The sequence below is a fragment of the Equus caballus genome, chromosome 7, assembly GCF_041296265.1.
Source record: "Equus caballus isolate H_3958 breed thoroughbred chromosome 7, TB-T2T, whole genome shotgun sequence".
NCBI lineage: Eukaryota > Metazoa > Chordata > Mammalia > Perissodactyla > Equidae > Equus > Equus caballus.
In genome coordinates, this window is record NC_091690.1 from 23,185,662 (window position 1) to 23,210,247 (window position 24,586).

Sequence of the window (24,586 nt, forward strand, 5' to 3'; positions counted from 1 at the left end):
AATTTCATCACTTCCTAGAACAGCCAGAACATTTTTGGTATATTTCTCTCAGTTAGTGTTTAACCAAACATCTATTGCTAAGGGATGGGCTAAACTGATAGAAGAAAGATTAATGGCCTGAGACTTAGGAAGTCAACCTCCGCAGGGTGACTACCCAGTTTCTTGAGGAGAGGGAGCGTGGGCGGTAGATTGGTGGCAGCAGGCCTGAGACACAATGGAATCTGGCTTCACCTCCAAGGACACTTATCTGAGCCATTTTAACCCTCAGGATTACTTAGGAAAATATTACAACTTTGGGTCCAGGCACTCTGCAGAAAATGAGACTCTTAGGTATCTTCTGAAAAACATTTTCAAGATCTTCTGCCTAGGTAAGTTTGTCTGTTGTCTGTGCGTCTCCCCTCCGAAAGGCAAGTCATGCATTTTGAGATAGAGTCTCAGGGCATGACTGGGTTTTGTGTCTAGGCATTGTTATTTGACAGCCCTTTGGGCATCATTTCTTTAATGAGGGTAAAAACTAACGTTGGTAGAGATATTTTACAGTTTACAAAGTGCTTTTGCATCCATTGTCTTTTTTGGCCATGCAAAAGGGTATCAGAGGATGAGAGTGCTGTCCTTGATTCTGTATGAATTTGCTAGGTGACCAGAGCCAGCCATTTAACCATGATGGGCCACTTAAGAAACAGAGATTCTAATACTTATTCTGTTCCTAACTCAAAGGAATGCTGTGAATATGCGTGGGAAAAAAAATTCCCAGTATATGAAGAACTGGGTGCTTTTTGGAGAAAGACATTATATATAAACTCAATTTAAAAACTTTTTTTTAACTTTCCCCCAAAGTACTCCTTAATAGTTTTGTGGAAATTAATAAAAGAAACCTTAACTAAATTGGAGTTGGGAAGGCCTGTAGGGGGAGCTCTCACGCCCCATCACACGTCACCAATTACCCCAGACAGGAAGAGAGGGAGGCTTGCATCTTGGACAGGAAGTAAAACCACTTTACTACTCAAGGAAGACTTCTCTCCCCACCTGGCAACAGCCCAGCCAATGAGAAATGCCGAAGCTCAGCCAATGAGAAGCTGTTGATGCACTGAACCGTTACTTCCCCCAATGGATTTTCATTTAGAACAGCCCGCCCTCCTCCTCCTTTTCTCTATAAAAGCTGCTCCCCTCCTTTCCCTTCCGGCTTTGCCCGTGGTTGCCATAGCATGCGCTCCTGAATGGCAATTGTTTTGGCTATTCCCAAATAAACTCGTTTTGAGGCTTTCCCGTCAACAGTTTTTACATTCTCTGTGTAGCGGTCTTTCTGGATCAGGGGTCTCTACACCACATATAGATCTTTTTTTCTTTTTCCTAGACCTAAAAATATCCCAGCAACATGTCACCACCCTGGATTGAGGACTAGAAAATGAAAAGATGTTTTAAAAAAAGACGTTGAGGGAGGAGGAGTGAATAGAGAGATGACCTGCCTCTGGGGCTCTCCTTGGGGCTTTCCATCACAATTCTGGCAAAGACGATGCAAATCGGCTCCGTCCGCTACCATATAATGCCTGGTCCCCCCTTCTTCCTTCCCTCCTCTAGACCAGATGGCCTGCAGGGAGACGTCCTGATTGACGTCGGCTCTGGCCCCACCATCTATCAGCTCCTCTCTGCTTGTGAATCCTTCAAGGAGATCATCGCCACCGACTACACTGACCAGAACCTGCAAGAGCTGGAGAAGTGGCTGAAGAAGGAGCCAGGGGCCTTCGACTGGTCCCCAGTGGTGACTTACGTGTGTGAACTGGAAGGGAACAGATAGAGAAGCTGGGGTCTGCTTCCTGGCTTTTTGAGGGTACCTGAGTGACAGTTGTTTTTCTGAACCAAGAATTATCTGTCAAGTCCAAGTTGCAAAGCAAAGGAAACAGAAAGAGAGAAACCAAACAGAAATTCAGATGGAGAAAGAGAGAGCTAGAGAGAGAGAACAAGACGGAGAAGTGAGTGTGTGTGTGCACGCACCAGAATAGCAGAAAGCACAGGGAGAGAGTTGAAGAGATGCACACTGAGCTGAGAGGAATACACACAAAACCTTTCCAGGGCTGTGTGTAGGTGCAGCCTGTCGGTCAGGTACATCAGATCTTGTTTGGGGACAACATCAGCTAAGGCGAAAACAGCTCCTCACCAGCAGCTTCTGGCTGTCAGAGCTTCGTGCCCCAGAGCCGTTCTGTTGCTAGTGATCCAAGCACAGAGAACTCTGCTGTGGGGGTGGCCAGTGCTGACGCCACCAGATACAGCAAAAGCTGACTAGGTTTTTAAACTGAGATTATCAGCATCAAGGAAGTATTTGAAAAGAATTTGTTACTCACCATCCATAAAAATAGAGCTTTACAAACTCACAACTAATGATCAAAATCTTACACTACTCCGTCTACAAGTAAAATTTATGCAAATGAATCTTGTTTAAATTAATTTCTCCCCGCACGAGAATTGGCAGCAGCCTGCTAGCCAGAGGTGGCCAGTTCTGCATTTCGCCTTGTCCTTCTCTCGTCCTGACGTGCCTCGGTCTTCGGCCGATTGTCCCATAATTGCTCAGCTCAGGCCCACTCTCCTGCCCAGCGGACCATCGGCTCCTGGAGCATCATGTCTTTGCTGCTACGCATGTTGCTGAGACCCCACAGACTCCTGTGCAAACTCATAAAAGGACCACTTTACTCTTTCTCCTAGGATCCTGCTGGCCTTGTCGGCTGTTTCTTATATGCTCAGTTGTACTTACCTTTCTTTTTTTTCCTGCTCTTATGGGGTTTTTTGTTTTTGTTTTGTACATTTTTTCTCTTTCCCCATGCTCTTTTACCCAGGGTTTAATTTGCACATGAACTGTCTCTCTCCCTTCCCCCAGTTCACTTTTTCCTACATTTCCCCTTTTGCTCATATACTGCAGACGTTGCGTGTTGCACAACATCCTTTGTCTTTCCTTTTCTTGTCTTTCACTCACAACGGGAAGGCATATATGTTTTTAATGAACATATCCCACGATTTGGTCAGGAAAGAGCTCTGATTTTCTCGCAAGACAATCTCCCTCAAGAAACAAGGGCTAACACTTTTTGGCTCACGGTTAAAGTTACTAGCATTCATTCATTCATTCAACAAACTTAAATTGAGCACCTACATTGTGCCGTAGTACTAGCTACTGGGAAAGAACGGTGAACAAGACAGAGGAGGTCCCTTGTTACCTAGAGGTCACATCACAAGAGGCAAGCAGGTGCCAGATCATTAGGGCCTGCAGGCCAAGTTAAAGATTGTGGCCTCAGGTGTAAGGAGAAGCCCTTACAGGTATAATGGGGAGAGCAATAAGACCAAATTTACTTTTACGAAGATCTCTCTGGCTATCGTGTGGAGAATGGGTTGGAGGGGCTTAGAGGAGAATGAGAGATGCAGAAAGGAGACAATTTAAATCCAGGTAGGAGATGATGGAGGTTTGGACTAGGTGATGGAGAGAGGTAGATTACTTTGAGATGAATTTTTGAGATAGAATGGGTAAGAGTTGGTAATGATTGGTTATGGGAATGAGGAGAGGGAAGTATCAAGGACGACTCCCATGTTTCTGAACTTCAACAACAGGAGGATTGAGGTAATACTCCTGAATCCCCACAATAAATATGAAATCCTGTGGTCTTAACGTGTCCCTAAGGAGTATGCTTGCCGCCATGCTCTTCTTGGAGTGAAGGTCAATTCATTTTTCTATAGTTGCATTTAAATTTGATTCCCATCTATTTACCAACTTTTGTTTATTCCTGGGTCAGTTTCCTGTCTGAAATTAACTCTGAAGTCTGCTTCTATTTCTTTAGCCCTCCCATTTCTTTTTAATGGTCTGCTGACTTCAAGGTTATTAAGAGTATTTCAAACTTTATGTTCATTTTCTTACATATTGTTGCTACACTGTCGTATTAGAAGAAAACGTGGATTGTTAAATTTAAGTTATCAAGGTGACTCATTCGTGGTACAACTCTTTATAATATAGCAGTATGAATAAACTAGGAGTTTTATATTTTGTTTGCAATTAACCTTTTTGCTTTCATGCAGTTACTAAATTTCCACTGGATTTATGCTAGTCCTTTATCCTTTTCACCAAGGATGGTAAGTCTTGAAATCAAATAGTATGAGTCCTCCAACTTTGTTCTTTTTCAAGATTTTTTTGGTAAATTTAGTGCCATTAATTTTAGGATAAACTTGTCAATTTCTTCAAAAAAGGCTTGCTGAGATTTTGATTGAGATTTCTTTGAATTTACAAATAAATTTATGAGAATGGATATATTGATTCTGCAGTCCACCAGCATGGTTTATCTCTCAGTTTATTTAGGACTTCAGTTTCTCTCAGCAATGTTTTGCAGTTCTCATATTTCACATATATTTTGTTAAATTTTTCCTGTGTTTCATGTTTTTTAATACTACTGCTAGTTGTAATTTTTAATTTCATTTTTGTTTCATGCTAATTTTATTTTTATTTCATTTGCTAGTATATAGAAATATAATTGATCTTTGTATATTGCCCTTGTGTCCTGTGACCTTGCTGACTTCCCTAATTCATTTTAGTAGTGTTTTTTGTAGATTGCATATGGTTTTCTATGTATACTCTTACATCATCTGCAAATAAAAATAGTTTTACTTCTTCTATTCCGTGTTTATGACTTTTATTTATTTTTCTGGCCTTATTACAGTGGCTAGGACTTCCAAAAGAATGTTGAATAGAAATGATGAGAGCAGACATTTGTGCCTATTTCCATATGTTAGGAAAAAATGTTCAATGATTCATCATTAAGAATGATCTTAACTATAGGTTTTTCATAGGTATTCTTTACCAGACTAAGTTCTCTTGTATTCCTAGTTTCTTGGGAGTTTTTAATTGAATGTTGAAACTTTTCATACATACTTTTTGCATTTGTTGAGATGGTCATATGATTTTTCTCCTTTATTCTGAAAATGTGAATTACATTGGATAATTTAGAATGTTAAATCAAACTGGCATAAACCCCTTTGTCATGAAGTAGTATCCTTTTGTGTCTCCCTGGATGTGATTTGCTAATATTTTGTTAAAGATTTTTGCATCTATATCTATGAGGGGTATTGAGCTATAATTTTATTTTCTTGTAACATGCTTGGCAGATTTTGATGTCAGCATGAGGCTAGATTCATATAACAAGTTGGAAGTATTTCTTCCTCCTCCATTTTTTGAAAGAGTTTGTATTATTAGAATTATTTCTTCCTTAAATGATTGATAGAATTCCCCAGTGAAGCTATCTGAAGCTGAGGGTTTTTCAAGTTTGTGGAGGTTTTTTATGAGAACCTTTATTTCTTTATTGGGTATTTGAATTTCCTACTTCTTTTGTCTGTTTTGATAAGTACTATTTTTCAAGGAATTTGTCCTTTTCATTTTGATTGTCAACTTTATTGGCATAAGTGTTTTACAATATTCCTTTATTATCCTTTTAATTTCTATATGATCTTTAGTCATCTTTCCTCTTTCATTCTTGAAATTGGTAATTTGTCCTTTTTTTTTTAAAATCTTGATCAATCCTGCTTGAGATTTATAAATTTTATTAATTTTTTCAAAGAACCAACTCTTGGCTTTACTGATTTTCTCGATTGTCAGTCCATTTTGTATTGTATTGATTTCTACTCTTACTTTTCTCAATTTCTTTCTTCCACTTACTATAGTTCTGACATGTGCTCTTCTTTTTCTAGCTTCTTAAGGTGGAAGCCTAGGTCACTGATTTCACACATTTCTTTCTTCTCTTGTAGGCATTTAAAGCTATAAATTTTCTTCAGCACTCTTTTAGCTTCATCCCATGATTTTTGATTTGTCATATTTTTATTATTATCTGATTTAGCATATTTTCTAATTTGCTTTGTGATTTCTTCTTTGACTATGAATTATTAGAATTGTTTTGCTTACTTTCCAAAAATCTAGAGAGTTTCTAGATATCTTATTGTTTTTGGTTTCTAATCAAATTTTGTTGTAGTCAGCATTTTATTTTATCAGCTTATGGTCTATCTTGGTGAACAATCTATGTACTTTCTACATTGAAAAGAATGTATATTATCCAGTTGTGGACTTAGTTTCTATAAATGTCAATTAAGTCTGGTAGATTGATAGCATTGTTTAAACTTCTACATGATTTTTTTTTATCAAATACTGAGAGAAGGTGTTAAAATCTCACCCTATGATTGTGGGTTTATCTCTCGCTCTCCGTTGTTCTGTCAACATTTGCTTCATGCATTTTGAAGCTTTGTTATTAGCTATATACATTTTTAGAATTATGTCTTCTTGATGAATTGACCATTTTATGATTATGAAATATCTCCCTTTTCCACCAGTAATATACTTTGTCTTGAAGTCTACTTTGATATTAATGTGGCCACACCAGCCTTCTTATGCTTGATGTTTGCTTGGAGTGGTAGGTAGCCTCTAAGATGGCCCCCAGCAATCCTCACCTCAACTATTCACACTCTTGTTTAATTCTCTCCCCTTGGGTGTCCATTGGATTTAGTGACTCTATTCAAGTCACAAATACAATGCAGCAGAGTGGTGGGACATCAATCCTGAAATTAGGTCACAAAAAGACTACAGCTTCCCTGTTGGGTGCTGTCTTTCACATACTTGTCCTAAGAAGTGAGCTTGGAAGAAAATTTCGCCCTGTTGGATCTTCAGATGAGACTGAAGACATGGCCAACCCTGCAAACTCAATAAAGACCTTGCACCTGAGGTACTCATCTAATCTGTGCCAGGATATCTGACCCACAGAAACTGTGAGATAAATCTTTGTCATTTTAAGTTCCTAAGTTTGGGAGTAATTTATTATGCAGTAACAGGTAACAAATATACATGATATATCTTTTTCCACCCTTTTGTTTTCAACCAGTCTGTGTTTTTATACTTAAAATATTTTTCTTGCAAATAGCATGTAGTAGGTCTTTCTTTTCAATCCAATGTGACAATTTCTGCCTTTTAACTGAATTGTTTAGTCCATTTACATTTAATGTAATTACTGATATTGTATGATCAAGTCTAAATCTACCATCTTAGTATATATTTTCTATTTGTTCCATCTGTTTGTTGCTCATTTGTGCTTTTTTCCCTGCTTCTCCTTGGTGAATGGAATAATTTTTGATATTCCATTTAATATAAGTATACACATTTTTAGTATTCCTTTTTATCTCCTCTATTGACTTTTCTTTCCTCTATTGGACTCTTTTTTTTTTAAGGTAATATATATTTTTTTAAGTTTCAGTTCTTCTTTTTGGTGAGGAAGATTGGCCCTGATCTAAAATCTGTAGCCAATCTTCTTTTCTTTTTTTCTCCCCAAAGGCCCAGTATACAGTTGTATATCTTAGTTGTAAATTATTCTAGTTCTTCTATGTGGGATGCTGCCACAGCATGGCTTGATGAGCAGTGTGTTGGTGCACACCATAGATCTGAACCAGTGAACCCTGGACCACTGAAGTGGAGCATGCAAACTTAATCACTCAGCCATGGGGCTTGCCCATATTGACCTCTTTTTGTGTTTTGCATGATTGTGTATGTGTATGCATGCATGTGATTTTTCTAGAAACTGCATTATGTATTTTTAACATATTTATTCCCTCATGAACAATGTAAAATATTACAACAGTGTAATTCCTTTAACCCACTCTCCCACTCCTTATGCACTTGTTGTCACATATTTTACTCTATATATACTGTAACGCTACAATACATTGTTATTATTTTTGCTTTAAGTAGTCAGTAGTACTTTTATTTATTTGTTTTTTATTATTTTATTTTAATTGTGGTTAAAACACAACGCATGCCCTGAAATTTACCATCTCAACTATTTTTTTTTTAAGATTTTTATTTTTTTCGTTTTTCTCCCCAAAGCCCCCTAGTACATAGTTGTATATTCTTCATTGTGGGTCCTCCTAGTTGTGGCATGTGGGACGCTGCCTCAGCGTGGTGTGATGAGCAGTGCCATGTCCGCGCCCAGGATTCAAACCTACGAAACAGCGGGCCGCCTGTAGCGGAGCGCACGAACTTAACCACTCGGCCACGGGGCCAGCCCCTCCATCTCAACTATTTTTCAGTGTATAGCTCAGTAGTTTTCAGCATATTCACATCAGTCAGTAACATTTGAAACAAACATATATAAAATCTTTTATAGTTACCCGCATATCTATCCTGTCCAGTATTCTTCATTCCTTTCCTCAGATCTAGGCTTCTATCTGGCATCATTTCCCATCACCTGAAGAACTTGTTGTAGTATTTCTTATAATGCAGGTCTACTGGAGACAAATTCTCTAAGCTTATCAATATCAGGTAAAAGTCAGTAACTGTTTTTCTTCCTTGTAATATGAGGAATTTAACAATTTTTGACACCCAAACATTTGGATATTTGTTTTTGGTTTGTAATCATATTTGCAAGTGTGTGTACATTTTATATCATGCTCGTTTTATATGATTATTTCTAGTCATTGGGGTTTTAATTCTGGTTTATCACTTAGTCAACTGAATAGGTCTTCAAGTAATTTTTTCAAGAACATGTAAGTGACATATTTGCTAAGTCTATGCATATTGGGAATGTATTTTTGTTGCCCTTACATGTAAGCAACGTCATAAAACTGTTTAATATTGCCTAAATATTGCTCTATTTTTCTCCCTGGCATTTAGTAAGAAGTTGAGAGAGGCTACTTTCATAGGCCATTGTAACTTGCAAATCCCTTACTTAGAATTTTATGCTGGCTGTAGTCTTCAAACTGAAGATATATTCTTCAAAATAAAAGTAATTTCAAACTTCTCTTTTCTATTGACTATATGATTCCACAGAATGAAATTGGTATTAACTAGGAAAAAAAAAAAAACCTGTAGCTATGAGGATTTGGACAATATCCAAAATTATTTGATACATTAGGAATTTCCGAGGATTTAAGAATTTCAGGGAAAGTTTGTAAAAAAGTTCTCAGTCATTGTCAGACAACACACCTTTCTGAAGTCCAAATCATGTCAAAAGGGCTTTTAGAACTTTGTTCTCAATTTCCCTGGCCATCACGAGCCTTCCCATCTCATTCAGAAATGAATCCTTAAAATGTAGCAGGACCCTAAAAGCATTTCTTATCTCGTGCCAGAATCGTCAGTTGTAGCAATTGCCTCTTGAGACACTGTCCCTTCCCAGTCGCTCCGTTAGATTAAGGGATTGTATTTTTGGCAGTCAAGTTCTGCATTCTCAGCCTTATCCTCGTGCTAGATCCTGTGGCTTCAACTATTTTGAGAATGATAGTGATCCCATTCAGCTTATGTCTTTCTTGCATCGTCAAGTACCTCTGTCAACCCACAGCCTATTTCCCCTGAGATTATTTCTTCTTTATCTGAAGCTATTTCTTGCGCTGACTGCTGCCAGAGACAATTTGAGCTGTCTCCTGTTCCTCCGCCTTTGGAATATGTCTCATACATTTAGATACTACTCATTTTTACCACTCTCTGAAAAGTTGTAAGACACTGGTACCAAATTCTTGCCTCACACTCTTCATTTCTCGAGTCAGAAAGTCAAATACTAAGATATAACTAACTGCTCAAGCGTGAACCGAAGAAAATGAACTTTTACCTTAAGACATCCTAGAAACAGCATTAATTAACCTCTGGCTCCTGGGACTTGGAGCAGATTGCCTTGTGGTCCCCAGAGAAGCAGCTTCCACATTGCCTGGGAGCCTGTTAGAAATGCAGACTCTTGGGCCCCGCTCTCTCCCTACAGAATCAGCATCTGCGTTTTTGATGAGATCTGCAGGGTATTGTATGCATTTTACAGTTCGAAAAGCACTGGTGTCTAGAACAGAGCTTCCCAACAAGATACACTGGGGGATGCGCATGAGTCAGAGGTGTGCTCTGCTGTTATTCTCCTCAGCCCTCAGGGCAGCCAGGAGGGACCTGGGGAGGCTGGAGCCCCTTCTGGTTGTCTCTACAGAAAACAGTTCCTCCGCTTACCTCAGTGTCCCTGACAGGAGAAAGCTTGAGCATATGCAGAATGGCAGTTCTCTAAAGCAGATGTTCTCTACATAAACATTTTCAATCTATTTAAAAAGGTGTTGGGGCCAGCCTACTGGTGCAGTGGTTAAGTTTGCACACTCTGCTGCGGTGGCCCGGGGTTCGCTGGTTCGGATCCTGGGTGTGGACCTACGCACCGCTTCTCAAACCATGCTGTGGCAGGCATCCCACATATAAAGTAGAGGAAGATGGGCACAGATGTTAGCTCAGGGCCAGTCTTCCTCAGCAAAAAAGAGGAGGATTGGCAGCAGATGTTAGCTCAGAACCAATCTTCCAAAAAAATAAAAATAAAAAAGGTGTTTGTCTATTGCCCAAAATAGACACAGTCATGCCAAATTTGTTCCATGAACTAGTGAACTGCCTCTATTCCAGAGCATCTCTATGTTTTCATGTCTTGTAAGGGATGGACACTCCTCAACATCAGGATCCTGATGGTCATGACGATTGTTTCAGCGATGCCTCTGAGAACTTTCTGCCTTTTTAAAGGATGCTTTTCTCTTAAATAGGTGCTCTCACTGCATTCTCTCTTGGGGAAAATTAACAGGGCAGGTTGAGAAATCCTCAACTGGCCATTACTTTCAAAGTGTAAACATTTCTACTCATAGGTCTCAAAGCCTCTCAAACTCAATGTGCCCAAATAGAACTATGATCTCCCCCAAATCTGCTCCATTGCTGGTGTTCTTATCTCCTTGAATGGCACCATCACACAATTAATGGACAAGCCGGAAGCCTGGAAGCCAGCCTTGCCATCTCTCTCTCAGTCATGTTCCGTGACCAGCACCAGGTTCTGTCCATTTTATTTCCTGAGTTCCTCTTGAACCAGTGTCTTTCTTCCAATGTTTTCCATCACCCTGGTCCCAGCTACCATCCTCTTTCTCCTAAGTGGCCTCCCACCTCCACTCCTGTCCTAACGTAGTAATCAACTTAAAGTGTAGATCTGATCACCTCACTCCCTTCTTTAGCACTCCTTAAAGACCGTCCATACCTTTTAAGATAAAAAGCAAAATTCTTAACATGGTCCACAAAGTCCTGCCCCGTCTGGCACTTGTTGACCCCATTTACCACACTTTCTACCATGCTCTGCTTTATTTTCTGAGATCCAGCCACATTGGCAGTCTCCTCCCCTCCATGTTTCCTCCCACCACAGTGCCTTTGCACTTGCTATTTCCTCTTATGGGAGATCCTCTTCCCATCCCTACTCTCTTTGGCCTAGTTAACTCCTCCTTATTTATCCTCTATGTCTCTGCTGCCCTGACTCCTTTTTGGCAGAGCTTTCCTGATACTGTAGACCAAATTAAGCTCCCAATATTCCTCCAGCAGTGCCATGTTCCTCTCCTTCCTAGCATTTATCACAGCTTAATTTTCCATTTTTGTGGATGATCATTGGTTAATTCTTTCTCCCCCACCACACTGTAATCTCCATGAGGATAGGACCTATTTCTCATTTGCTCCACCTACATCCTCATTGCCCAGCACTCTTCTAGCACATAGCAGAGGTTCAAAAAAATCTTTGTAAAATACATGTGTGCATTTTGCTTTCCAGACTCTGCCTCCCAGAATGTCTTCCACCTGACTCAGCTGTGGCCTGTACCGAAAGTCAACCAATGATTATCCCTTGCTCTTACAACTCTTCCATTGACATCCAAGCTCATTTAGCTTTTTACTTCCTGTACACGTTTTCATGGCTCTCCCTCCGGAGGTGCCTGCTGGAACATCTAGGGATGGGGCTTGGAGGAGGTGAGTGTAATTGAAAAACTGTGTCCAGGGGATTCTGATTCACCACCTGCCTTGCCGAGACAGGGCGGGAGCAACCTGCTCTAAGTCCCGGGATAATTTCCTGGGGTTCTCGAAGACAGTCTTGCTAAATGTTCTTCCCGGGAATCCTGCTCTTCATCCTTTCATTCCTGCCCTCCCTCCCCAGCTGCCTCAGGCTCTCACAGACAGCATATTTACAGAGGAAATCACTGCCCTTTTATTTGCATATTGATTCTTTTGAGAGAGCAGATCTTTAGAACTAGAGAAATGGCGCTGTGCTGTTCCCTCTCTGTAAAAGGGCCTAACGTTTTACTAGTGTGTGTTTATCACTTACCCCTTAAGCTAAAAGCGAGGCTGAGTGGTAATTGCCTGGGTCTCCAGGCGAGTCCATTTCCCCGCGGGTGGGCTTGCAGGCCCCGAGGAGCCCTGAGGCGTAATCTTTACTCAGCCACCTTGGGAACTGAGTTCACCGATGTTGGCTGTACGTCCAAGGACACACAGGTATCCGCCACAGTGGGTGTTTCCAACAAATTTCCCTCTCAAACTGGCACATTCTCTGAGAGCTTTCTAGACTTCACAGTGTGACTCACAGTTTGGGAACAATTTCCATCATCATCTGACTGGCAAGTACTCATTCTGTGGTAACTTGTGTCTTTAAAATAGCTTAACACACAACAGGGCACAGAGGTCCAACCTGCTTTCGATGTAATCACTTAAATACAGGCTCCCACAATGTTCCCATGATAGAGGATGATCCTTAAACACATTCAATTAACACCATGTTGTCACCTCTTTAGCTTTTTATGTACACTTAAGTTATCCATAGGTACAGATAGGTTATTTGAAATTTTTCTATTCTAGATTAATTTACCTATTCAAATCTGTGTTCCACACAGACTTCCATAATGTTGAATTATTATTATTATTTTTTTAAAGATTGGCACGTGAGCCAACATTTGTTGCCAATCTTCTTTTTTTCTTCTTCATCTTCTTCTTCTCCCCAAAGCCCCCCATTATATAGCTGTACATTCTAGTTGTGGGTCCTTCAGGTTGTGCTATATGGGACGCCGCCTCAGCATGGCCGAAGGAGCGGTACCATGTCCACGGCCAGAATCCGAACCAGGGAAACCCTGGGCCACCGAAGTGGAGTGCGCGAACCCAGCCACTCAGCCACAGGGCTGGCCCCTGAATTATTATTTTTTATCTTAAAATGTTCTGCCAAATCATACACATTCTCTCAGGCTAGGTGGCAGCTTTGTAACTGGTTTTCCTGCTTTGGGACTGACTAACCTTCCCAGTTTTCCCAGGACTGGGAGGGTTCCCACGACGTGGGATTGCCGGTGCTGAAACCAGAAGAGTCCAGGACAATCAGTACAAATTGGTCCCCTCCCACCCTTTCTACCCTTGATAGGGGAGCGGGTAGAGCCACCCAAAGGTAATTATTGTTCCCTATATACCAGGTTATCGGTTCATAGGAATTCCCTGAAACCAATACCTTGCTAAGCTTCTCTCTCTCTTTTTTTAATAGAATAGCTTTACCAAGATAAAATTCCCATAAGATCCAATTCACCCGATTAAAGTGTGTGATTTAATAGTTCTTAGTATATTCACAGAATTGTACGATCCTTACCACAATTTTAGAACATTTCTACCTCCCAAAAGAAACCCTGTGCCCATTAGCTGTCACTCCCATTTCCCCCTAATCCTCTCGGCCCCTGGCGACCACTGGTCTGCTCTTGGTCTCTATAGATTTGTGTTTTTGGACATTTCATATAAATGGAGTCACACAACGTGTGGCCTTTTGTGTCTGGCTTCTTTCACTCAGCAGAATGTTTTCCAGGTCCTTCCATGTTGTGGCATGTATCAGTTGTTCATTCCTTTTTTATTACTGAACAATATTTCACTGTATGGACATACCACATTATATTTATCTATTTATAAGTTGATGGACATTTGGGTCATTTCCATATTTTGGCTATTATGAATAATGCTGCTATAAATACTCACGCACAAGTCTTTGTGTGGACATGTTTCAATTCTTGTGGGCTATATACCTACAAGTGGAATTCCTGGGTCATGTGGTAACTCTATGTTGAACCTTTTGAGGAACTTTCAGACTGTTTTCCAAAGCAGCTTGATCATTCTACAGTCTCACCAGCAGTGTGTGTAGGTTCCAGTTTCCCCACATCCTCAACAATACTTGTTGCTGTCTGTCTTTTTCAGTATAGCCACCTAGTAAGTGTAAAGTGGTGTCTCATGGTTTGATTTGCATTTCTCTATTGGCCAATGATGTTGAGCATCTTTTCATGTGCTTATTGCTAAGCTTCTTAAATGGAAAATTATAACAAAACTAACGGATGTTTGCAAATAACTGATTATACACACTAGGCTTAAGATTTTAACTAAATATTTAAATAAGATATCCACCATTAATTGCTACTATTTCAAATCATTCTACCGGGAGGTAAACCTCCAAGTTTTATTTAAACCACTGCCTTTCTTCATGACCAGAAACAGTCCCACTGGAAGCCTCTCTTTCGCTGGCTCTGATGTTGGACCGTCCTCTGCTGTCTCCATCAAGCCTTGCTGCCCAAGTGGCCGTCTTCTCCGGGAGCTAATGGGCTGTGGGTTTCCTGAATGTAAGCACCCCTGGTGCTTTGTTCATTAACTTCCTCGAAGGGCTGGATCCCCCGATCCTCACTCCTATTATGTGAGCTCTGTGACCTTCTGAGCACTTTACACACTCATTGTTTCTTCTCTTTCTCTTACCCCTCTGACTCTCTGCTACTTCTTTCTCTCTTGTCTGTTTCTCTAGTTTCTCTTGTGCACTCTATGCATTTATTTAATTTGGTTAATTTGTTAGTTTGCTCCTTCATTCCTCCACTAATTCCGAAAGGATCCGAGGCACTCTATGCCATCTCTTGCACTTGCTTTCTCTTCTCTTTTCATTAACTGATTTTCTCTCCAGAAACCCCATTGAGGTGGCCATTCACGTGGCGTAGTGGTTACATTCATGTGCTCCACTTCGATGGCCCAGGGTTCACTGGTTCAGATCCTGGGCATGGACGTACACACCGTTCATCAAGCCAGGCTGCGGCGGTGTCCCACATACAAAATGGAGGAATACTGGCACAGATGTTAGCTCAGGGCCAATCTTCCTCACCAAAAAAAGAAAAGAAAAGAAAAGAAACCCCATTGATTTGACAGAAAAGGATAAGATTCCTGGGAAGGCTACCAAGAATATGATCTCCATCAGAAAACACACTATCTATCTGTAATATTTTTTGAAGCCTGAGAGGGAAAACTGTAGTTTTCTTCTCTCTAGAGGAGCCTTGGCCACAGCTGTGGGATAGGGATCAACATTTTCTATAAACGTCTCCAGTTGACCCACTGCCCCTCAATGATCAGTTGCTGCTGCAAAGACCCCGTTTCGGCATTTTAAGCCCATTATTACCTGGTACATATGGGTCAAATAGCCAATACCTCGCAGTTTGGTAGAGGGGACAAGAGTAATAATAATAATAAATAATAAATGAACTAGACACTATTCTAAGTAGTGGAAGAAGAATAATTTCATGGGGGCAGTCCATTGTAGAGGGCGGCAGCTGGGTATTTGTATTATCATTTCCATGTTCTTATTTACTTTATAAAGATATTGTACCCAGCATAAGGGAATGTGGTCACGTTCAGATGCCAAAATGATCCCTTATTTCTTCTTTCTTTGCTGTTACCACAGGGATGGCTCTAAGGACCTAACATTTGGGACACACTGCCATTTTCAGCCCTGACCGATGATAAATAAATGAAAAGCAATAGTACATATTACAGTATAAGAAGAAGCTATTTATTTAAAACTAATTCGGCCTGACCTTGTTTTTCCAAAAGGGACTGATGAGCACACATTGTACATCTGCTTTAAATACTATGTCCCAAAGACAAAAATGATGCCCTTAAAGACAGGGATGTGGCTTCCCCATATATGGGCATTTCTTTAAGGATAAGCATCTCTTCCTGGGAACTAAGGATTAATTACCGACCTGCTGTGCTCACCTTGTGACCACCGATCTGTTGTGTTCCTCTATCTGTTGTGCCAGCTAAGCATCTTGTAACAACTGTAAAAGGAACATTCCGGGTGTATGTGATGTATGCTCATTGTTCCAAGATGGTATATAACCACTCTGTACACCCCGCTTTTTTGGTGCCCTTCCTTCCTTGGGGAAGGAAGGCCCCAGGCTAGTCTTCAGATCTGGCTCATAATAAACTCACCCGAATTTTGATTTATAGATTGATTATGGCTTAGTCGCATTGACACCAAAGAGATCTGGGGTCCCCATGAGTAAGGTAGCAAGCAGCGTTTGTTGGTTTGTGTGTTTCAGAGTCAAGGGGCCAGAGAAGGAGGAGAAGTTGAGGCAGGTGGTCAAGCAAGTCCTGAAGTGCGATGTGACTCAGAGCCAGCCGCTGGGCGCTGTCCCCCTGCCCCTGGCTGACTGCCTGCTGAGCACGCTGTGCCTGGATGCCGCCTGCCCTGACCTCCCTGCCTTCTGCACAGCCCTCAAGAACCTCAGCAGCCTGCTAAAGCCGGGGGCTTCCTGGTGATCATGGGCGCCCTGAAGAGCAGCTACTGCATGATTGGCGAGCAGAGGTTCTCCAGCCTCTGCCTGGGCCGGGAGGCGGTGGAGGCCGCCGTGAGAGAGGCTGGCTAGACCATCCAACAGTTGGAGGAGAGCTCTCAACGTCATTCTTCCACCATGGCTGACAACGAGGGGCTTTTCTCCCTGGTGGGACGGGAGCAGAGCAGATCTGTATGACACTTCATGATCGCAATTAAAGCAATTCCTTTGACTTGCCCAGTGGACTTCAGTCCTGGTTCTAACTGCCAAGGTCATTGTGCTCAGTAGAGGCTGACGGCTGGGGCCTGACGGTTTGTCTAGCATGGGGTTGGAGCTGTCAGTCAGCCTCAGAACAATGTCTTGACCACCTACTCTGTGCTCCTCACAAGCGCTGGTGCTACGAGGACATCAAAGGAGGAACTGGCATGTCCAGTCTGTACCGCCTGTGATAACCAAAGAGGACCTCATTTTCCTTAAACATCCAGTTGTGATGGCTCAAGACCACACATGCCTACAGAGAAGTGTCTGCAGTTATTTACTACTGTTTCTAGAGCACCTGTGGACTCCTTCTCTCCCAGGGACAGGCCTCTCTTGTTAAACTGTCTTCACTCTGCAGAGGCTACTGCACGACAGCCTCCACTGCTGCTGGGACTGCCCGGGGCACAGCCGTCCTCTGTTAGGGTCCACTGGGGCCACCATCGCCTCCAGGCTCAGGGAACAGCTGGCCCCTTTGCTCTTGGGTCCCAAGTATGGTCAGACCCTGCTCTTACTTCCCTCAACACATCTGAGCCAAGGCTGTGACTTCTACCTGAAGAAAGGTTTAGGAGTTAACAAGAGAGATGACAGGCACTATCTTACTGCTATTAGAAACTCTTAGGTACTATTTTAGCTGCTATTAGAAATGACTGTCTTCGGAGCCCACATCCTTAGAGGGTCCTGGAAGGTAGGCTGATCGCATAGCTCTTGGCCAAGCATCTCCTTGGAGTTAGCTTACCTCCTTGTGGCATGTCTATTCCCTCTGGTTTCTAGACCCCATCACCATGCGTATTGTCACCACGTGTATGACCCGCAAAGCCTAAAATACTTGCTATCTAGTTCTTTGCAGAAAATTTGCTGACCCCTACCCTAGAGAGAGAAGGAGCTCCCTCTTCACCCCGGTCTGAGGCCCATCTCTCCAGTCCTTATTTCTCATCCCAAGATGTCCCTCTTCCTAGGATTACTGACAGTGGGCATTTCTGCTTCCCACAGGAGAGAGCCCTTCCTCCGCACTCCCCCACGTGCATTAACAATCACATCAGAGCACAAGAGGCCAACATCGGTCCATTTTTGTTTACTTGGTGGTGTAGGACAACAGTGTCGTAACACAGTATCAGTCCGTTTTCAGGATGCTTTCAATTGTTGAGCCTCATAGGACATGCTCACAACATAGTATTCTAACCTGATCACAATTTCTAGAGATTCTATCCTGAAGGACACTAACAGGCCAGTCCAGGCTGGATGGAGAAAGCCAGGTCCACCTCTGTCCCTCTAGCGGGCAGAGATGCCCAAGCCTGCACATCCTTTCTGCAAGCAACGCTCCGGGAAGAGCACATGAAAATTCCCAGCAGCCAGCTCCACAGGCCACTCAGGCCACCAAGAAGCGACCACTTCCAGTGGAGACCAGGCTCTCTCAAACATGTGCCATCTCCCGCCCACCCCAGAATAAAGGCCACAACTGCTCTGGAAACATCTGCACTTGCTCACCTCCCACACAATGGCCCTGGCTTACATTTGCACAACCGCAAACAAAAATGCAAGCTTTCCTTTAAAACAGGATTCCCTGGTTTAAATTTGTTTTATAAAAACAAGCAATCTCTTTTTAAAACGAGTTTGAAAATGATAGGTTTTCTACTTTTACTTATGAACGTTTTGGGGAGAAAAGTCTGAGACCAGACTGGCCACAGCAGCCACGTAGCACAGTCCCTAACTCGTCGCCTGTGATTTTTACCTCGAGGATGACATTTGTGACATTGTAATGTTAGCGTGTATTTTTCTGTTTCCCCATTGAACTGTCAGACTCTTAGATTTATATTTGTTCCCTAACACTTCGGTCTAGGCTCTGGGGACAGAGCAGCAAACGGCAGAGGTAAGGGCCCTGTTCTGGGGAGTTCATGTTCTAGAAGAGGGAGTGGGGGGATAGGCAGATAAGGAAACTAATCAATAAATAAGATACTTTCTCATAGTGATAAGAGCTATGAAGGGAATATAACAGGATAATGGAAAGGAGGCTGTTTGAGTGACAATATCTAAAAGAGGTTTAAACAATAGGGATTTATTAATCTCACTAATCAGAAATTCAGAAGTAGGCACTGCTGGGAGGAAACATGGCTCAAGAGTGTCATTGAGCATCCAGTTTAATCCATCTTTCTCCTCCGCCTTTGCCGGCAAGTGGGATTTTCAGGGGAGGACGTCTTTTTCAGAAGACCCCAGCAGGCTTTTTACATCATATTGGCCAGAACTGAGTGACGTGCCCACCTCCAGACCAATTACAGACAAAATGGAAAAGACACAGGGTACCCTCCTTAAGATTTGTTAAATGAATGAATAAATTCTTAGATGGCAAGAGAAAGAAAACTCACTGGATTCAATGAATGAACCTGCATCTCTGTTCGTTCCAGCAATCCAGTTTTTTTTTTTTTCCCAGCTACAAAGATCATCCCATTTTCAAATTCTGGCTATGCCACTTATTAGCTGTTCCTCCTTGGGCAAGTTACCTAACCTCTCTGTGCCTCAGTTTCCTCATCTGTAAAATGAGATTAAAATAGGACTTTCTGTCAAGAGAATAAAAATGAATTGCTACTTATAAAGGACCTAGAATATAATGCTTGGCACTTGATAGACACACAATACTTTATTTATTGTTAGCTATAATCATTATTATCATAATCTGCATCTCGTTTTTTCTTTCTTTCTTTCTTTTTTTTTTTTAGCTGAGGAAGATTCACCCTGAGCTAACATTTGTGCCAATCTCCCTCTATTTTGTATGTGGGTCGCTGCTACAGCCTGGCTGCCAATGAGTGGTGTAGGTCTGTGTCCAGGAACCAAACCCAGGTCACCAAAGTGGAGCATACTGAACTTAACCACTGGGCCACAGGGCCAACCCCCATAATCTTCATCTTTGATATTAGTTGCCAAGGCAGCTGAGAAAGATGTCTTGGTCTCTAAGTGAGAGAGAGAATTTCAGTCCTGGGCTATAGGCCTCCAGGTTCTTTATTGGCATGACCTTCCAGAGGGGCTGTGAAAATACTCAGTTTCTACACCACAGGCCACCAATTCCTTTCTCATTTGAGAAATATTCAGCAAGCATTTATTCAGCACCCTCTTTGTACCTTTCCTGCTCCAGGCACTGAGAATGCCAATGAAACCCATGGCCCAGGGTCAGCTGGCTCAAGAGGCCTCACCTTTGCAGTCATAGTAACAGCCAGGTGCTTCCAGGTTCTTCCGAAGGCAGTGCTGCAGCCTGCAGCAGCAGTTCCCACCCAGAATCTGCCGTGTCAGCCTCTCCTGCTCAGGCTGGGCTGCTGCCGGTCCACGTGCCCAGTCTGCCACTGCTGGGGAAGGGATGACGTGGCCTGTCATGAGAAAGACACTGCCCGTGCCCAGGGTTCTGCCTCGGATGCCTCAGAGCCACTCTGGCGTCTTCCCAGAGAGGTGGGAAACACTCTCCATCTCTCCCAGGGGTCAGCAAACTTTTCCTGCAAAGGGCCAAATGGTAAATATTGTCGGCTTGGCAGGTCACAGAGTCTCCATTTCAACTACTCAAGTCAGCAGCCGTATACAATATGCAAATTAATGGGCATGGCTGTGTTCCAGTAAAACTTTATTTGCAAAAACAGGTAGACAGGTGGATTTGGCCCAAAGGTTGTAGTTTACTGATTCCTAATCCAGACCCTGAAACAGCCTTGTTTGTGCCCAGAGTTTTATAAGGTTTCTCATGAACATTCTAGTTAGTTTCTAAAACTCAGTCCTACTCATAGGAGCTTAAATCCAGTTCAAGGGGCTAAAAGGGAACCAGGTGGAACGTGGTATCCTCCGTGCTCCATCCGTGCTCCATGGCTCTCTTCCCAGCTGCATCCCCCAATGAGAACTCCCGCCTCCTCTCCCAGCTTGAAGGCATTCAACAGACGCGGACAGAAAACGGAAGGGGGCAGGGCAGACGAAGTCAACTACACCAGTGTTTTTCAAACTGCAAGCTACCATTCATTAGGGTATCATAAACTCAATTTAGTGCATCACCATAAAAATTTGGAAAAATAATAGAGAATAAACTAGAAAACAAAATCCCAGATAGTAGCACTTCCTATAGTAGTATTTTGTGAAGCTTTTTTCAGTTTTATAAAATAATATATGTACATATATATGTAAAACCATAAATATTTGCTACTGGATCATGAAATAAAAGGTATTTATTACTGTAGGTTGTGATGAAGAAGTTTGAAAGCCATCGGATTGTACTCCGGCTTCTGGGACTCACCTCTGAGAGCCAACACTTGTATACAGAGACGAAAGGCACGGCCCCGTTCTTAAAAAACTTCTAGTCACTGGGGGGAACTGACAAGCAAACAGTTAAAATTCGGCGATGAGGGCTCTGAGATGAGTAAGCGCAGGGTGCTTTGGATGGGGGATGTCAAGAAAGCGGCATTTGCTCTGGGTCGTGCAGGCTGAATGGGGGCGCTTGGCTGGCAGGGAAGGAAAGGGCTCTCTCTGGAACATCGTGTACAGAGGCATGAAATGCCTCCTCCTGCCGTCACGCTCCTTGCAGGTTTGTTCTCTGAATGAAGCCAGGATGTAAGCAAACCTTTGGCTGCTGGCCTTTCGTTTGTTTTCCCTGAAACCAAACAGACCAACTGAGTCATTAGCAAACACTGCCTGGCGGTCACTCGGGTACTAACTTATAACTCTCTTTGAAGACTGACCCACCGTGGGCTTTTATCGCTCCACGTTCTGGGGAAGTGTTCGACAGTCTCACCCTGAGCAAACTTTTCTCACTCAGGAAGACGCAAGTGGGCGTTGAATGTCCTGGGCAATGACAGGGCGGGAGAAAGCGATTAAGAAGGTTGTTCACCCATTCGGCGTGGTGCGGCCTGAGAAGCCTGGCTTTCGTGATTCCCGTCGTCTGGCTGTCAAGAGTAATAAGACGAGATGTCCGTGATATGACTTACTAGGTTGATCTCTAAAAGCTGTGACTGCCCCCTCTAATTTTAGCCTCAGCTGACATGGAGAAGGCAAGGTGACCATTAAATCTTATGGAGGCTAGGAGGAGGTGGAAAGAGCTCAGAACTAAGGGACAGAAAAGATGTGTGAGTCTTAGCTTGTCACTGATTGCCGGGAAAGCATCATCTACCTTTCTCAGGCTCAGGGGTCACCTGTAAAATAGGAGTAATAATCGTTTCTCAGGACTACTGAGATCAAATGAGATATCTGGGAAGGCATTTTGTAACCTTTTAAGTGATATATAGCTATTAGATAACTTTGATATTATTAACCTGCTAATATAGCCACATATTGCCACATTCATTAAGGCTCCCTTCATGAGGGAGTCCTCATACACTGCTGGTGGGAATGCAAACTGGTGCATCCACTATGGAAAACAGTATGGAGATTCCTCAAAAAATTAAGAATAGAACTACCATATGATCCAGCTATTCCACTCCTGGGTTATTTATGCAAAGAACTTGAAAATGCAAATGCATAAAGATACATGCACCCCTGTTCATGGCAGCATTATTCACAATAGCCAAGACTTGGAAGCGACCTAGGTGCCCATCAAGGGACGAATGGATAAAGAAGATGTGGTATGTATGGAATACTACTCAGCCATAAGAAATGATGAAATCTGGCCATCTGTGACAACATGGGTGGAACTTGAGCGTATTATGCTAAGTGAAATAAGTCAGAGGGAGAAAGTCAAATACCGTATGATCTCACTCATAAGTAGAAGATAAAAAAACAATAGCAAACAAACAGAGAAACAGAGATTGGGTTGGCGGTTACCAGAGGGGAAGGGCAGAAGGAGGAGGGCAAAAGGTGTGATTAGGCACATGTGTGTGGTGACGGATTGTAATTAGTCTTTGGATGGTGAACATGATGTAATCTACACAGAAATCAAAATATAATGATGTATACCTGAAAGTTATATAATGGTACAAACCAATGTTATCGCAATAAAAAAAAAATCCCTTCATGAACTGAGTATGTATGGCTTTCAAAAGCTCTTTGAAAAGCTCCTCAAAAGTCCTTAACCATGCCATGGAGAGGCTCCAGCCACGCCTAGGGAAACCCATCTTGTGGACCCTTGATATCTAAGTCAGCGCCAGAGGCTCCTTGCTTGCGGAGTCTTCTTCACAACTCCTCGTCGGTTCAGTAGATATTCATGGCGCCCCTGTTACATGCTGAGCTTCGGGCTTGGAGGCTGAAGATGCTATGCTGAAAGTGACACAGCCTCTGGCCTCCTGGGACTTAGATCCCTGTGAACGAGACCACAAAGTAATGCACTCTTACCTAACCCTGGGATAAGTTCTAGATTTTCTGGTTCTCAAGTCAGCCAGTCCGGAACCTTTTGCTGTTTCTAACAAAGCCCGTGGAAATGAGACAAATCAGGTGATTTAAGGAAGATTATCACAAAGAAAACCACCACCGTGAGCAGAATCACTGAAGCTTTCTACTTCAAAATTTTCTAATGAAGTATGATTTGCCCTTTGGCAGTCTGCCATCCTCTTCCTGACGGATGGCAGTTTTGCGCTCAATGGAAACGCTGTCCTTTGTCCTCCGATCGCCAGCAGAGGGCGCACGTGGCTCTTGTTGGAGCCGTCCATTCCTGAATTTGCCCTTTGACACAGCACAGAATTTAAATTGAGTTAAACCTTCCCAAACAAGAAACCTCTCCACAGTATTTCCTTTCGTACACTCCCCTTACAACGCTGCTGGGGAAAGAGGACGGGGAATTCAGCTTATTTTTCTTTAATAAAAAATATGTATAATTATTTTTATAGATTCATACATTAAAAATTTTCCCCTTTAGGTCTATACACAAAATGCAAATTGTAATAAACCATACAGAGGCTCTTGGCCAGATTTGCATAAGAAATGTTAAATATTAGATTATGCAGTTAACTCACCACCACCTTCTATTTTCTATTTATTCAGAGAAGGAAAAGGAAGTTTTGTGCTGTTTCAAAATCCAGTTTTTTAATATTTAAAAAATGAAGACTTTCTATGGTTCTGGCCAAACTATAATGCTTAAAACTCTAATTTTTACTTTAATAGTATCTGTTGAATTCAGGGGGAAAGTTGGTGATGAATTTCAAACACTCAGCAAATAATGGTGAGTTAATATTGCCTTTGTTCTGCCTTCAGTGTGGAGGACCAGGAAATGACTTCTTCCCTGGCAGGTTATTGTCTCTTTCCATTTAGAGAAAAGCTTTTGAATGTTTACACAAAAGAGGAGGTAGAGAGTGGTAAACAGTAGTTAGGCTGCTCTTCAGAAAGATCAGGAACAGCAGGAACGAGTCCCTTTGAAGCCTCCCACCCAAGTGACTGGCACTGCCCTTGAGAGCAGGGACTAAGCACTTTGTGGGCCAGAGGAGGCAGACGATGCTTCTAGAAGGAGGAGGGTAAGCTCTTAGTTTATTGCCCCCTTTCCTCTCAAGGGTCAATTTCTGCCCCTTCCCATGGCCCTGACATATATGGAAATCCCAGCTATTTGACGTGACCCTTCCCCTCGTGCCATTTAAAATGTTATTGTGAGTTAAGATTTACAAAATTAAAAGGAGAAGACCTCCTCTGTCACAGGTGAAGAAATTGAGACTGTGATGGTGGCAAGGAAATTCACCTTTCCGGCCTCAGTCTCTGCTGTAAAATGAGAGGTTGAATTAGGTCCCTGTGAGGGCCAACATTCTGTGATTTCTGAATTAGACAACAATGCTTGTTAAAATAGAATTCTAACATGTGTGCCACCTAAATTAACTCCATCTTTAAGATGCAAGTGAAATTGGCTCAAACCCCTAACTTTCACACACACCATGATTCCTCCAGTCTTTCAGGGAACCGGGGTGGGGTGGGGAGGGCCATGACTTGTCTTTCTTCAGGTGACGCCTGGGTCTGAGCTCCTGTGGCACTGAGTGCCAATTTGTGAATCATCTCA

At 42.4% G+C, this 24,586-nt stretch overlaps 1 non-coding gene and 1 pseudogene across 2 annotated transcripts; both read left to right on the forward strand.

Moving 5' to 3' along the window:
* Positions 1-214: 214 nt before the first annotated feature.
* Positions 215-16,602, forward strand: LOC138924977 (nicotinamide N-methyltransferase-like; annotated as a pseudogene). Its single transcript, XR_011440477.1, has 3 exons — positions 215-368; positions 1,584-1,805; positions 16,173-16,602. The product of XR_011440477.1 is annotated as a nicotinamide N-methyltransferase-like (transcript).
* Positions 16,189-16,333, forward strand: MIR8983 (microRNA mir-8983). Its single transcript, NR_127989.1, has one exon. It is a non-coding gene; the product is annotated as a microRNA mir-8983 (primary transcript).
* Positions 16,603-24,586: the final 7,984 nt, after the last annotated feature.